We start from the raw sequence: 16380 nt of genomic DNA, 5'->3' as shown, positions 1-16380 counted from the left end.
GTGGACCATTTTGGTGCTTTACTGTGTCAAAGGCAGCAGACAAATCGACAGCTGCTCTGGCCAAACGCACCATTACAGACAAAAGTGCAGTTTCAGTAGAGTGGCGCCGCCTAAAGCCAGACTGATTCTGATCAAGTAGATCATTGGAGGCATTAAAGGGCTAACTGATGAGGAGACAAGCCTGGGTTATACTTCTACAGAACCTCATTAGAGAAATACACTAAAACAGCAGATCAATGCTGTTAGGCACCCCCCTAATGCTATCATAAAAAGTGTGTTAACTTGTTCAAGCTATGATGGGCAGAAAATGACAGCTGACAGTGATACCTGAAGTATTGTTAAGTAATGTGGCGATCTAATGTTAGAATTGATTTTAAAATATCTTTGCTCACTACATATCTGATGAGCATAAATACAACGAACAAACTGTCTTGCACAGAGTGTAGGTCCAGACTTGATTCTTGAACCTTGGATGAAAGGATCTGGGTGTAAATTGAAACAATCACACTTTTAAGTCTGCACATTTTTAATTTAATCTTCTTTATATCAGTATAATTTCCCTTTAATCTTTCAGTCTCATAAATGCATTTCCTTGATTATCATCAGGTGTTGTATTCTGTGGAGAATCTGCATGGCTTTCATGCCCATATGTGCCTCCTGTGTTACATCATCCCCCTCTCAGTATAAGATGAGCAACATTCCCCAGTGCTCTCTAATATTCCTTAATCAGCCCCATTATTTAAACGTCTGGAGTAATTAGGAATGTGATTTACTGTAATCAAATCCCCGTGGATGTTTCATGCTATGTGGTAAACACTTCTGGGGGGGATACTGTTATATTGTAGGTTAAATCACAGAGACAGAAACCAGGAGGTTCAGAGACAATGAGACTGAAAAAAACACATATACACACACAGAGATGGAGTAAATAAAGTATAAACAGAAGAACAGTTGGAGAACCTCAGTGCAGAGAAGCAGCGTGTGGCTCAGTGTTAATGAGATTGATGAAGCAATAAAAATCAATTACTAGAAAATGATATGCAAATAAACACTTTAAGAATTCAGTTCACGAGTCCCAGAGTTTTCATGGGAGGAAATTATGGACTCACCATTCAGTCCAAAGAAAGGTTCAGACCCAAAGAAAAGTTTCAAAGGAGCTGAGTCTCAGTGATTGGTTATGCAGTCCTAATTAAGATAATTAAAATTGTTTTAGCAGCCATCATTTAAAAGTGTTCTTGTGCTTGGTTCTTTTTTCGTTCACATATTTTTCTTTATTTACTAAGTTTTATCAGAATAATAAAAACAAGAACACAATACTGGGTAAGAGATGCATATACCGAAAGTATTCAGACTCCCTTCATTTACACTCATAAAACCATAATGACACAGACATAAAAAGATAATACAAATTAATTAAAAAACACCTGAAATATCACATTGACATAGGTATTCAGGCCCTTTGCAAAACCTTGAAATTAAAGCTCAGGTCCCTCCCTCTTCTCTGGATCTTTGTTGAGATGTCTCTACACCTTGATCAGAGTCCATCTGTGTTAAAATAGGTTGACAGGAAATGGTTTGAAAAGGCACCCGCCTCTCTATGGAAGGCCTTACAGCTGCCAGTGCATATAAGAGCAAAAGCCAAACCATGAGGTCAAAGGAACTGCCTGCAGAGCTCAGAGACAGGATTGTTGCAAGCCACAGATCTGGGGAAGGCTACAAACATTTTAGCATCACTGAAGGTTCCCAAGAGCACAGTGGCCTCAATAATTCTCAGATGGAAGAAGTTTGGCACATCCAGATAGTTGGTCTGAGGTTTATTGCAGAGTGGCTAGATAGAAACCTCTCCTCAGTGCAAAACACATGAACACACACACTTTCATTTGGAATTTTTCCATGTTTTTTCACTGAGGGTAGGCTTCTGTCTAGCCACTCTGCCATAAAGCCCATGTTGGGGAGGGCTGCTGTGATGGTTGTCCTTCTGGAACTTTGTCCCATCTCCACACAGGATCTCTGAACCTCAGTCAGAGTGACCATCGGGTTTTTGGTCGCCTCTCTTACTAAGACCCTTCTCCCTTGATTGCTCAATTTGACTGCATGGCCAACTGTTAGAAGAGTCCTGGCTGCGCTAAACTTCTCCCATGCAAGAATTATGGGGGCCACTGTGCTCTTGGGAACTTACTTTTGAAGTCTTCCCAAAATCTGTGCCTTGCAACAATCCTGTCTCTGAGCTCTGCAGGGAGTTTCTTTGAGCTCATGGCTTGGTTTTTGCTCTCATATCCATTATCAGCTGTGAGGCCTTCTATAGAGAGGTGTACTTTTTTGGGTCTGAATACTTATGCCAATGTGATATTTCAATATTGTATTTTTCGTAAGTTTGCAAAAGTTTCTAAAATTCTGTCAAAAATAAATGATTTTTTTCCCACTATACCATCAGGCTGCAACATATCATTTTAAAAGTGAAGGGGGTCTAAATACTTTCTGAATGCACTATATGCTTTCAAACTTTATACAAACATGACCTGCCTCTTTAGTGGACTTTTTCTCACAAACAAATTAAGAATCCCCTCCCCAAAAAAAGCAACATATAGTAGACCAAATCCTTTTACTAACGTGCTTGTATAACATGAATTTAAGCTTGTAAATCACCTCAGTGTGACATTAATCCTGTTTGCAGGATCCTCAGCTCAACAACAACCCTCTAATGTGCTTGAGGTCGCTCTTCACTCCGTGTTTTATCTTACCGCTAAAAATAATCCTCCCTACTTCCTTAAAACAGTGGAAGGAAAGTTGCCGGAGGAGTTTCCTTCAAGGAAGTATTCACAGTGAAGCTTTAAGAGAGAAGTATTTTTAGGGAACACTGAAGCTGCTCTTACTGCTTTAGAAATATCTGTAAGCTGTTTTTAAGGCGCTATTATTGTAGTAATTACAGCTGCCAGTCAGTCTTCAATTAAAATACAGCATGCAGAAAGCATTAATGGATGAATTGTTATTTTTTCCATCAGCCTCTGCTGGATTGATGGAGTGATTTTAAAAGGGATCTCATAATTGCTGCAGGGTTACAGGCATTGTGATAGATTAAAGCATTTATCCTCTAACATTTTATATGTCAGAGTAAAGAATTGTTTTATCCTCACCAGACCTCCCTTTAACTCTTCTGGGAAGCTTTTTTCTGCTTAGAGAAACAGCTTTTAGAGAGGCTTTAAAATCAGGAGTGGAAAACACATTACTTTAAGAATTTGCTCCCTAAAATGTGCCAATTAGACCACCTTTTAACTTCACATGGCTTTGTGAATATGGCCCCTTGCTCATGATTATTTCATGTGCTCTCTTATTTGGACTCATGTATTAAGTATGAGATGTCATAAGTCTGAAAGTTTGGCACTGTGGGCGACCTTTGGTTGTGTGTGGGAGAGAAGGAGGGAGTGGGTTCATGTGAGTGTACTGAGAGTGCTGAACGAAGTGGGAGAGATAAGGGAGTAGACAGATTTGGGGCCGTCTGCACTGAGAGGAATATTCTTATAGAAATCAGAAGGGAGGGGGGTGTGGGTTTAAACAGCAATGCCTGAGCCTCATGGCTACGTCTGTAAGTCACAAAAACACAAACAAGCCCACAAAAAGCCATGCACGTGTCAGCAGAAGCATACACACGTATGTGTGTTTAATAATGTAACAGCTCGCCCCTCTTTCCCTCTTTTGTGTTTCACAGTTTAGGCAAGGTTCCACTGAGTGCAGCCACAAAGCCACACTGCAGTTTATGCTACACAAGCATGAAGGCAGACAGCTTAACACACACTTAGAAACACACAAACACACACCTGTCTCACTTTACAAATGCAAATTTTATATCGGAAGTGGTTTTAGTTGCTGGTAGAAGTTTTAATCAGCAGTAAAGGCAATTAGTTATAGTTAACATGCCACTTTACATACGTACTGAATGTACTGTAGATATGAAAACATGCACGATAAGGCAAAGCAGTTAAAATTCCAACATAGTAAATACTAAAATATCAAAATAAAGGCCATGAATGAAGAATTTTTGCTGTGTTGATTGGTGTGGAGACATGTTACCTTTACACATAATAACTTGTTGGGGCGCAGATGGCCTAGGTCACCCCGCATGTACACAGGGGCCCAAGTCCAGGTCCGGCCTGTGGCTCCTTCAAGGCATGTTTCCCCTCCACTCTTATCCCAGTTTCTGACTCTGATGTTCTCCTTTTTGTAGCTTCTTTGCAGATTTGTAGCTCTTTCTAGTACCATCAGTTTCAACATGTTGACTTTGTGATCCTGCTAGCTAAAGTACCCAGCACGTGACCAGTTGTCCCAGAGCCATTGTGCCGATCTGTGTTAGTCATGGTTTGCCATAATGTACAGAAAAGTAATGATTCTATGGACCCATGACTGACAACGGTTCTAAAATATTATTCTATTATTTATTATTTTTTTGGAGAAAACTTTCTTCATTCTTCATCACTTAAAGACCCTGTAATATGAAAATAAATCTGTATTTAGGTTTGTTGTATGACAGGTCACTGTGCTATGAACCCTTGGGTCAAATTTCAGTCAAATAAAACATCTCTTGGTTTATAAAATTAAGCTTTAAAATCAATAAAAGTTAAATTTAGAGAAGGTTAGGTGATATGGTAACCTTGCAAAGCAGATGGATTTGCCAGAGTCCATCTCTGTCATCAGGCAACTCCATCTGGAAAGCTCCAATCCACAATATTTGTGCTGAACCGATCGTTGTTTGGACAAATTAGCATTTGAACAATACGAGGACAAGAACAAGACAGTAGCTATGGGCGGGGTTTAGTTGTACTCAAAGCCGTTTGCAATGGCTGCCTCCAGTGTAGTATAGCATCAATTTGACCAGAACTGGACTCTGTTTCTGCATGAAGCAAAGAACAAAAACAACACAACTTTTTGTGATTGGAAAAAATGTTTTCCCTGTCTCAACTGTAACGCAGCCACCAGCCACTAGTAGTCACTGTAACTGCTACTAACTACTGCCTTGATGCCACAATGCTCTTTACTGCAAAAAGAACAACGACCAACTGCTGTTGTATTGATAACATTTCATAGAACAGTGCAATTTAGCACTATTTCGATGTGGAAAATGGGGATAAAGTTAAAGCCCAGAGGTTGTGCCAGGTAATGTTCACACATAACTAGAACATTCATGGACTGCTAACTTTAGCCACATTCTGCAAACCAACTTTGCATCGTTAGAGAGTAATATTGCTTTACTGTTGCGCTGGTTATATTTTCCTTTTTATTGGACAGGAAATTATGCAGAGGAACATCACTACTCAGAATGGAAAAAAACAACCCAGACCAGGCTGGTAGGGGTTGGCGACGCTTTTCAACCGCTTTTCTCCTTTGCTGGGTCATAATGCCATATTTGAAAGAAACATGAAGAATACCATTAAGAAAAACAACTTCTTGCTGTGCTTCTTACTGAAAATAGTCCCAAGTTAAAGTCAACACTTGACAGGCACAGGGCAGAGAGGCGTGGGCTGTAAGTCTGTTTCACAACAATCTCTCCAACTACCACACTATAGATATTAGATTCGCTAGCTCCATATGTTGAAAGCAGATGTTACTTAAAGAGCAACACAGCTGCACAGACACTTAATGTTGTGAACTTTGCTGAGCAGTAAAGAAATCGTCACATAGGAAGCAGGATTACACTGGTCTTCCCTCCAGGAGTCTCCAAAAACAAACTGTGGCTTATAAACTGGGGAAATTCATATTCTGGATTGTACAGTACTTATAGTGCCTCTTTTATGTTAAGCCTCCTGTGATTGCATTTTAGACTTTGTATGTATTAGAAGGGGTGATCCCCCTTCTAGCCTTTCATCCATCCCCAACATGTCCTGGTCCATGTTAGAAATGCAGCTGGCTAAGTATATCAGCCCAGAAGTCCCTTTCCCCGGTGACATTTTCCAGCTTCTTTTTGGGATCGTGGGTTCCTCAGAGGACAGATGGGATACACAGTCCCCTAAGAGAGCTCTAGATCTACCCCAGGGTGTCCTCCAGATGGACAGATGCATAAACCTCTAAAGGGAATAATCAATCTTTGTTTGTTATTTAGCATCTTTCCCAACACCAAGATCAATTCCAGCCTGCATTTCCTGGACAACACACACTGAAAAGGCAATTCCTTTTAATTTTATCAATGTGTTTAATTAAACCTGCAAACACTAAAATAAACTCAAAACAAAACACAGTTCATCGAACCATTTATAGGCTTACACTGACTTTTCATTTTATCTACATATTTCTGTATGCTTCTGTGAATGTGTAGCAGAAACCAGTCTTATATGGCATCTAAGTTGCCAAAAGCCCTGGGGGGTAGCTGTGCATATTATGGCATGCACATACATTAGGAGTCGTGCCATGCAGGTAATTTGCTTGTAATGTTTCGGTCAGTGTTCCTGGCAGACCTGAGGCTACAGAGAGAGTGGATGTTTTTATTTCTCTGTTATCTGTCCAGGCAAACTCAGGTTCACATTATAACTTACCGTTTATTTCTGAGGCTCTGTACATTTCAAGGAACTATTTCTTCATGACTATTTCACTTAAGTTAGAAGATTCAAACATTTTTTTATGGATTCAGAATTTTTCTAGAATCTCAATATCAGTTAAAATCAATAAAGTCATTCATCATTTGATGATGGCAGCATCACAGAGATAACAAGAAGCAAAGATGATATCTGATCCCTATCTCTTAAAGTCTGATATTTGTGTTGTGCATGAAATCACGCCTCTGAGGCTAAAGAAGTTAGAATAAACCACTAGAGACCTCTATTGTTGAGCTCGTTGTAAAGTGATGTATGTTATTGATGATGTTCATTCCAGACAAGGCTTCTGTCTTTTTCCTTATAAAGGAAATTTCACAGCAGCCTCTCCTCTCATTTATTTTTAGGACTGTTAGTCTGCAGGTATCCTTGCTTTATGCCTTTATGTTTACTCACACATGAGGCTGTGTCATGAACATAATTGCTCTCATACTTAGCTGTGCATAACACATGTTACTGTTGGATAACTCTCTAGGGCTCAGGTGTCACATAGCTACAGCTGGTATGCAGGATGTAAACTGCAGACAACTAAATAAAGAAAAAAGCAGTGGTTTCAGGTGACACAACTCTTGCATTATAGACCATGAAGATGCTGAGTAACTTACATAGCATCTCTTGAAGGTGACATAACACATCAGTTTTCTACCTTTAGGAAAAATTCTCTGCAATCTAAATGACACTTCCATGCAACAGTTTGGTCAAAATAAGATATGGATCAAGCACCTGAGGAGGTTTTGACCCTTTGTAAACCAGCTTTAAATGGCCTTTCTCAGAATATGTGTGTCCATTCATTGCAACGTGAGGACAACATGAGTGCAGCAAGTTCACCATGGCTGTGGGTGGAGGTACTAGGTGAGGGATATTATAATAACTCCCAGTATGACACAGAACAGACTATCAGATTTCATGTTTTCAGACATGGACCATAAAAATTGGACTAGGTTGGCTTGCTTTACATTTTGTAGGTTGGTAGATACTCTGGAAACCCAAATATACGTGCACAAATAGTGGTTTTTTTTTAGTTTTTAAAAACAATCAATTTAACTTAATTTGTCTTGACATTGTTGAGTGATATTGATCATGTATTGGTTGAAATGAGCATGATAGTGCACTAAACCAGTTAGCCCCTTCAAGACAACTCATTGCCAAAACATTCCTTTATTTCCTTTATTTAGCACGAAATTAACAAACTGAGATAAACATTCTGGTCCATCTTTGGTAAATATAATGTTAGAATTCTCATATTTCTCTTCATGGAGCAGAATTTTTATTACAAAGATCTTTTTGTCTGTTTTTTCTGTACCCAACACTTTGATCTGTAATTATTTACCACTCTGCACCTTTTGTGAAAATGTCTCCTTCTCTCTTTGCTATATCATGGTTTGGTATCACCCCTTCAAGACTTATGGAGCTGAATGAGGTTTTGTGTTAAAATGCATTTGAAGCAGGGGGGATTTGCCTAAATGCCCTTCACTGAGGCTCTAGTCTTTGATGCACTTGGCACAGGATCTGCAACTTGCAACCGTGTAAGTTGAAGATGTACACTGTACACATGCTAACAGACTGAGTAAATTAAGCAAAACAAATGTGTCTCTCGCAGTAAAAAAAAAAAAGACAAAAAAAGACCTAACCTGAAAAGTGAGATATGGGATATGGAGCAGAGGGGGATGAATCAGGAAACTGGAGTAGTAATGTTGTTGTGTTTTGTGCTTTTGCATCCACCTCAATAATTAAATACTGCTGTAAGAAAATTAATCTGCCCAGTGCCCACTTGAGGCCCCAGCGAGAGAGGGGGGAAAAAAAAATTAAGAGCTAAAACAGTAGTTCAGATTAGTCTTTGCTTTTAATCACCACCATCCCTGGAGTTTTTCCTGTAACACTGTTACGCTGTTCAAACTTTTTTATGACTTTATTATAAGCATACAGTTGACATTGAGAGGGTTTTTTCAAAGTACCTTTTACACTGCTTTTATAGTTCAGAAAAGAAATAAACCAAACAAACGTGCATGCATTTTAAAAAATATTTTCTTTATGGCCTTCTTTTACAGGGAAAAGGAAATAGAAATTGTTGGGAGGAGATCCAAGGCCTGTGGAAGCATAAAGGACAGTAGATTTTATAGTCCATGTCCTTTTTTCATTTGCTACAGATTCATCGAGGCTGATGTCTCACCTACATCACACATTGGTGAAGTGTTGAAGCCCAGCGATGTTGGAAGTGCTGTTGCACATTAGCTTTCAGTTCACAGGTGAATCGATGGAGCTGAGGTTGGGCTTCAGCCCTTTGGCTAACAGCTACAGGGTGCCCTTCTGCAGTTGGAAGTCAGATCAGTCACACCCCTAATTGTATGCACACTAGTCTTCTCCATTTTGTGTTAGCAAAGGGCATATCTTTGAAATCTGATTGGCCACCCCCCAAAATTCTTAACTGTGCTTTGCCAGAGGTGAGGCTTATACTTTAATCAGTTTTTAGGTTATATTGCAGGCTGCTTGTATCTCTCTTGCACAGCACATGCTTGGGTTTGTACTTAGAAACATGAACCCTGACATCTTGTTTTTAAATCCTTAAAAATACAGTGAACGTTATGAGAACTATTCATACAGTATACACAGGGAAAAACATCTTTATAACTTTTAATCATCTTTTAACCTCTGCAAAAGTCACAGCCACAGCTGGGCGACCCCAATAAAAACATCTAGCAACCCACTGGTGTTGGCTTTAGCTGATTTATTGAAGATTATCAGCCCCCCTTTGAAAATTTCATTTTTCTTTAATTATTGCCCAAATGCTGTTAAACAGAGCAAGATGTCTTTTATAACAAATTTTGCAAACATCCTAGTTTTATTTTGGATGCTTACATTATTTTACTTTGCACACAGAAATAAATTTATTTCTAAAAATACCAAAAACTACCAGGGTCAGAATTATAACTCCCCTTTAGAAGTGACCTTTTTGTTGAGCCATAGAACAAACTAGTTTTTCTGCAAAGATGTGCTTTTACTTTTTAATGCTCAAAACTTTTAAAATCAAGGTAAAACTAAGGGTTATCTTCCCACTTGAACACGGTATGAAAACTCCAGTAAGAGATTGAACTGTCACTGAGAAAGCCTTATGGTAAAAATTAAAGAAATCAGTGTAGACTTGTGAGAAAGAATTGTTGATGCACACAAAGCAGGGATAGGATGTACAAAGTTATCACAGTTTTCAAGAGTTTTCAAGTGTCAAGAAGTGGAGTGAGAAGTATCATCAAGAAACTCAAAGAGAGCCACACGGGACTGTACCAAGAAAAACTCTACCTCTGCAGAAGAGACACCTCCAAGTTGAAGTATGCTAAGGACAGCCTGGAGAAAGATTATGAATACTGGAAGTGTGTCCTTTGGCCAGATGAGACCAAACTAGAGCTCTTTGGTCAAAGAGATGTTGCTTATGTATGTTTGGAGAAAGAAGGGAGAGGCGTATCACCCAAAGAGCACTGTCCCCACAGTGAAACACCACAGTGGGAGTATTATGCTGTGGGGATTTTTCATTGCATCTGGAACTGGGAATCTCGTAATGGTGGAAAAAATCATGAAGAAAGAAGGATATGTGGAGATTTTGAAAGAAAACCTGAAGCAGTCAGGAGCAAAACTGGTCTCATCATCATTGTGTCTTCCAACACAACAACAACAACCCCAAATATACGTGTCTTCTGAAACTTGAGAAACTTACCTAGAATAACAAAGTAAATGGGCTTGGATTCCCCAGGAGAGGTGTCTGAAACTTTTTGAAAACTCCAACAGACAACGTCAGGCTGTTACACTACAAAAAGGAAACACAGCTGACTATTAGCATCAGGGGGGCTAATGATTTAGACCCTGGTAGTTTGGCAAAATAATTATATCTCTGTAAGTAAAATAAAGCATCCAAAATAAAACTAAGATGCTTGGAAAACTGTGTTACAAATCCTTTCCTCTGGTTAACAGCACTTGGGTAATGCTTGAGAAAAACTGAAATTTGTAGGGGGGGCCTACAATTGTATCCTCATCTGTAGGCCTGCTGGGCTTGCAAAACAACAACCCCTATAGCCATACAGCTGCATTAGTGCCGAACAGCTTTGTTTAAATCTATCTCCAGCCACTTTTGATGAAAAAGTCCACTCCTAGGATGACTGTCAAGCTGCATACTTTGCTTTGATCAGCAAAAACTTAAATAAAATATGAAAAATATTTGACTGTACTATTTCTAAACCACTTTCATCTGACAAATCAAGATAACAGAACACAGAATCTAAAGCCTGCAATGCTTGTAATAAGTAAAACACATCTGCCAGTGGAGCATGGACATTTTACCTGAGTGTCTTGATATGAGATACTACTAACAAATTGATGAGAAGTACGGCAAACACTCTCACTCAGATCATAGTTTTTGCAGAGTGGTGCACATAGTTCAGCCGGTGTTTTCCCAACAGGCCCCGCCAGTTTCATGACAGTGTACAAAGATAATTTTCATCCTTCTCATTTTCTTCCCCCAGATGCTCATCGATTGCTCAGATCTCCCTTGAAATTAAAATCCGACCAGGAGCTCCTCTGGTGATCGATCATCTTACACAACAGCGGCTGGACAGCTGTGGGCGGACACACGAGGATTTAGAGTTTATGTTATTGGTAAAGTCCACAAGTAAGTGCGTTCAAACATGCACTCACACATGGTGTGTCTGATGAATGTGTTTGCATTGATCTGTCTTTGGTTAAATGTGATGATAACTCACTGTAGGAGGTGGTCAATTATTCCCTTCAAACAGGGCTTATTTTCTCCCAGAGATGCTGAGCTCTTATATTGGTCGGGGTGAAGTTGATAGAGAGCTGAGACAGATGGATTTTATTGGTTGTTTAATTGGTTGTTCAACAGCATTTTTGTATTTTGCCACTTCAGAACAATAGAGGCGAAAAGGACAAAGAAATAAAGTATTGTAAATAATTTTCTTTATTCTGGAAGCATTCCCAGGGTGGCATTTTATATCTTAGAGGGTAAATCCTGCAGCTTTGCCACTGGCTATGAAACCCAGCCTGCATTACTCCACCTGTAGCAGACCACAAAAACAAGCTCAGTTCTGTGTTAAAGGAGGGATTTTCGGAGGAGAGAAAAAGCAATCAGTGGTCAGACGACCAGAGGATGAAAAAAGACCTGGAGGAGTCTTGGAGAAAGGCAGAGGGAAGCGATACAGATAGAGAGAAGATGTTTAATTTGGCGCCGTGTTCCACCGAGGCACTTAATCTCCTTCAATCCTTGTGGAAGGTGAAAGTGAGGCGGCAGAGGTTGTAAGGGGACGACTCAGCCAGGTGGAGAAACCACAAATTTCCCACAAATGACCGTTGAAAGCCTGCTGAGAGTTTGCTTCTGACTGATGGCTCTCTCTACCCCTCTGTCCTGTAAATACCACTCACATATTCATCATTATTAACTGTTTTAGACCAGGGACAAATGTTTACCTTTGGTTGTAAAATTAAAGTCATTGAACTAGGTTAGATTCCAAAGACAATTCATGATATTTGCTGCAAAGAATAACTTCAGAATAGTAAGTCAAATGTCCTGTTAAGAAATTTTAGCCAGAAAAAAACAGACCCAATTAAATACCAGAACCTCTTGAAGGCCATCTATCTATTATTTACGCATGTGCAAGACATTTGCGATTAATTTTCAGCTGAATGTTAACATTAAAATATGGTATAATATACCCATAAATCTGCATGTTATACAGCCTGATGACAGAATATAGAGAGAAAATAAATCTGGTTCCAGGACAGAACCTTGAGGCACACAACAGGACAGAATACAAAACCCAGATAAGTAAAGGCACAGAGAAAAGGTGACACAAAGGGTAAACACAGAGAAACAGAATTTGAAAGTAGCTGGAGAAACAGTCAGATAACGGCAATGAATTGAAATTTAGATTAAATCCCAATATGTCCTGTAGCAATTTTCAAACTTGCGGAGGGTGCAGTATTTCTTTAACCTGAAATGTGAATCTAAAAAAAAAAAAAGTTTAATACACTTTTTGAAGCAGCGATTCTTGGTTCTACACATCATGCAATCCTTTGAATGTCACTTTTTAGAACAGTTTACAGAAAATCCTACTTTCCTCACTTTTATTGATCTTTTCTTGACTTTTTCATGATCAAAATAAAAATGACATAAATGATCACATCCTTGATTACAAGAATTCATATCAAATTTGCAATATGAGTCAAAATAATCACAATTTGACATTTTTTTTTCAAAAATATTCAGCCATACTTAACTCTATCTGATAATGTCTTGAGTAGTATATTGAATGATTTTTTTTGCTTGTGTTTGTTCAAAAATGCATACGAGGAAGAACCAAAAAACTTGATAAGTATTAAATTATAATCACAAGGTTGGGAGGATAAATGGCTATTTGATTTTTTTCCCAAATCCTTTAGCCCTACAATTAACTATAATGTACAATAAGTGCAGGAATATTTTTGATTGCAAGTAATCGCATGCTTTATTTTTGCCTTTAACAAACGTTGGTTAGGCCACTGCAATGTCTCAAGTCCAGCACTGATCTTTAATGTCTTATTTCAGTTTTAAAAACTTAGTAGACAGCTCAGTAGACAGGTCAGAAGTCACCTGAACCTCAAACTATCAAACATTTACTTTTGACTGTTCACATATTTTCTTTTCAATCATAAAGCAATATTTTTTAAGTAGTCAGTTCATGTTAAACTCTTCAATTTACCTTTAAAAGCAGGTCTGATTCGTCAGTTACCCTTAGTTTAAGACAATAGAAAAATCTAAAATGACACAAAACAGATTTAAATGGAAATTCGAGCAGTTTTTAATAGGATAATCTTTATACACTATATTGCCAAAAGTATTTGCTCACCTGCCTTGACTCGCATATGAACTTGAGTGACATCCCATTCTTAATCCATATGACGTTGGTCCACCCTTTGCAGCTATAACAGCTTTAACTCTTCTGGAAAGGCTTTTCACAAGGTCTAGGAGTGTTTATGGGAATTTTTGACCATTCTTCCAGAAATGCATTTGTGAGGTCACACACTGATGTTGGACCAGAAGGCCTGGCTCTCAGTCTCTGCTCTAATTCATCCCAAAAGTGTTCTGTAGGGTTGAGGTCAGGACTCTGTGCAGGCCAGTCAAGCTTTCAAAAGGCAGATCACGGTAATCATACAAAAGCTTCTGAAATGTAGACAAGGATGGGAAAAAGGGAGCTGATCTGCAGGAATGCAAGTAAATAACTATAATTTGACATATTAATCAAGAAATGTTAATGTGCTTTACTATTTTTCTGTTTTTTTGTAAATCAGTCATTTTGAAAATTCATGGATAACAATAATAATTATATTTTAGCATTAAAAATATCATTTTGGTTAAAGAGCTTCTACATATTGGTGTATTAACCATTGCAGAAACATAAAAAATGATTTTGGTAATTATCAATGCTGTTAATTTAGGGCAGCTGTGGCATAAACCTTACTTTGGTTAGGGTTAGGGTGGTCTAATAAATTTGTCAAGCACTGTATACATATATATCTACTTTAAAGATCTGCTTTATAGTGTCAACTAAGTCAAGACTTTGTTTTTTTTCCCCACAATTCCAGTGACAAATGACAGCTAATTAACAGTTAATTTCTATTTAAATGTTCATGGTCATTTGGAAGACAAACTAACAGAGATAGATAAGGTTTTTCCTAATGGGTTTATTGTCATTGGCTACACCAAACCTGTGTGCAGGTGTGTTCGAGGACAAGGAGGATTTGGTGAGGAGGAAATGGAGGGAATGAATGGAGTTAAACAATATTAATATATTCGCTAAATTATGACACCTTATCACAAAATTGACATTTTTTCAGAAGGCATAATCATGATAACTTGACATTTGTGGTAAAGGTGTCATAATTTAGCAAATGACACTTAATGGCAACATTCATGAAGCCCTATTTATGTTAATGACAGGTGTCATGTCATGATTATGACAGCATAATGTCAGTCTTATGAATAAAACTTCAAATAAAGTGTTACCGAAAATAGCTTCAGTTAACTGTCATTATTCCTCAAACAGAGACAGAAATGTTTGTGCTATATGAAAAAGCATTTTGACTAAATGAAATCTATAGCCTACACACTAATCTCCAGCTAGAGTAAAAAACACAGACATCAAATTATTAACTAAAATACAAGATAATCAAACAGTACTCTATTGTTGAACAGCTGAAGTTATTTCTGAACATCTGCTCATGTAAAACGAAAGGATAAATCCCAAGAAAGCCATCATTTCTGAAGGTTATCTATCATGGAGAATATACTGCTGACACCAAAGAGCTGATAAAACTCTCCACTCCGCCACTTCATCACTTAACTTTCAAATCTGTTACCATGACAAAAGTTTTTAATACAAGACTTTACAAATATAAGGAGCTAGGTGTAGAGCTAGGTGTAAAGCCAGGTATACACTGTGCAACTTCCGTCCAATTCAGCCACGAATTATGAGTCACATGAGTCACTTTGAAGTTGGGCCAACTTCAGTTGGATCGGGTGAAAAGGCTGGTGCTGGCCTCTTTGTTTTTTTCTTCCACTGCAGGTTTCATGTTGCTTATTGCACATTTCTTAAAGAAGAAACCCTGGAGATTTTGTTAGGTCCTCTGAAAAGCATGAATGGTATGAAATTGCATAACATATGGTGAGAAGAGGCTGCATAAACTACGGAGAGAAAAGAAGCTAAGTATTAAAGAAAAGTGAAATGCATAATAAGTTGTTTAGTCTGAGATTTAAAAACAGATGTTACATGGATCTGTTTTTAAATCTCAGACTAAAAAACAGATGTTACATGGATCTGTGAGAAGGAAGATAAGGAGCACAAGGGTTGTATGCCAAAGTCTCATTTTTATATGTAATCAGAAAGTTTATTCTTTCTCAAAGTAGCCTGTTACTTACAAATAAATCAGAGTAAAAATATATACTTCTCATGTGTGTGTTTCATGCCTAATTACCTGTCCAGCATGTGCACACAGGTGCCCTTGGGATCCTAATTTCAATAAAGCAAAGGAGAGAGAGGAAGAAAACCCATTTCCTCAGGAGCACACACCTTCTCTCTCTCTCCCCCTCTCACAGAGTCCCACTTTGATCAGAGGTGCAGTGACATCTGTCCCATATGGTTGTCAGCCACGGTGAGCTCTATCTCCAGTTGAGCATATGTTTCTACTTAGTTTGGTCCACTGCTGACTGGATTTTCTCTCTTTGATGTTACGTAACACTTTCATGTTTTTATTTTCACCCAAACTGTGAACTATTCTGCTGATTTCATTGTTTTTATGACACATTTTAATATGCTTGAACTGCTGTGTCCCTTTTCTCACACAGGGATGCATATTGTGGAATACAAGGATGCAAACATTATGTTATCTTTCATTATCTGCGTCGAGAGATGTTTTTTTTTTTATGCACAGCATCTGTGGTACCTGAAGGGATGCATTGCCATGCTCAGGACTGCCGCATAGGGCTGTGATTTTTTTTTTAAATCTTATTTGAAGGCCCTGAAACTGATCTTCATGAGATGAATGCAGGAACTGAACGTCATTTGTCTCCTCTTTGCCTCTTCAAAGGTATCACTGGGGTTTATCCAGCTTGATGGAGGCCAAAAGAGCAGATGCCTAATGGGTCTTTTTTTGTACACTCAGTGACTCACACAATATGATTCATAAATGAATGACCAAGCTCTCTTCTGTTCAAAAAGAGGCAGCTGCAAACAAAAATAAAGGCAGAGATAGAGGCCTGTCCATTCAG

At 38.4% G+C, this 16380-nt stretch overlaps 1 long non-coding RNA gene across 1 annotated transcript in view; it reads left to right on the top strand.

Moving 5' to 3' along the window:
- Window positions 1-16016, top strand: part of LOC121511506 — a 62018-nt gene extending 46002 nt beyond the window's left edge. Inside the window, exons 3-5 of the long non-coding RNA XR_005992049.1 lie at window positions 11087-11232; window positions 15709-15764; window positions 15958-16016. This is a non-coding gene — a long non-coding RNA (uncharacterized LOC121511506). The remainder of the gene's footprint in view (window positions 1-11086; window positions 11233-15708; window positions 15765-15957) is intronic.
- The last annotated feature ends 364 nt before the right edge of the window (window positions 16017-16380 follow it).

Source organism: Cheilinus undulatus, linkage group 6 (assembly GCF_018320785.1).
Source record: "Cheilinus undulatus linkage group 6, ASM1832078v1, whole genome shotgun sequence".
Taxonomy (NCBI): Eukaryota; Metazoa; Chordata; class Actinopteri; order Labriformes; family Labridae; genus Cheilinus; species Cheilinus undulatus.
The sequence above is the reverse complement of the archived record's forward strand: the minus strand, read 5'-3'. Positions and strand labels throughout refer to the sequence as shown.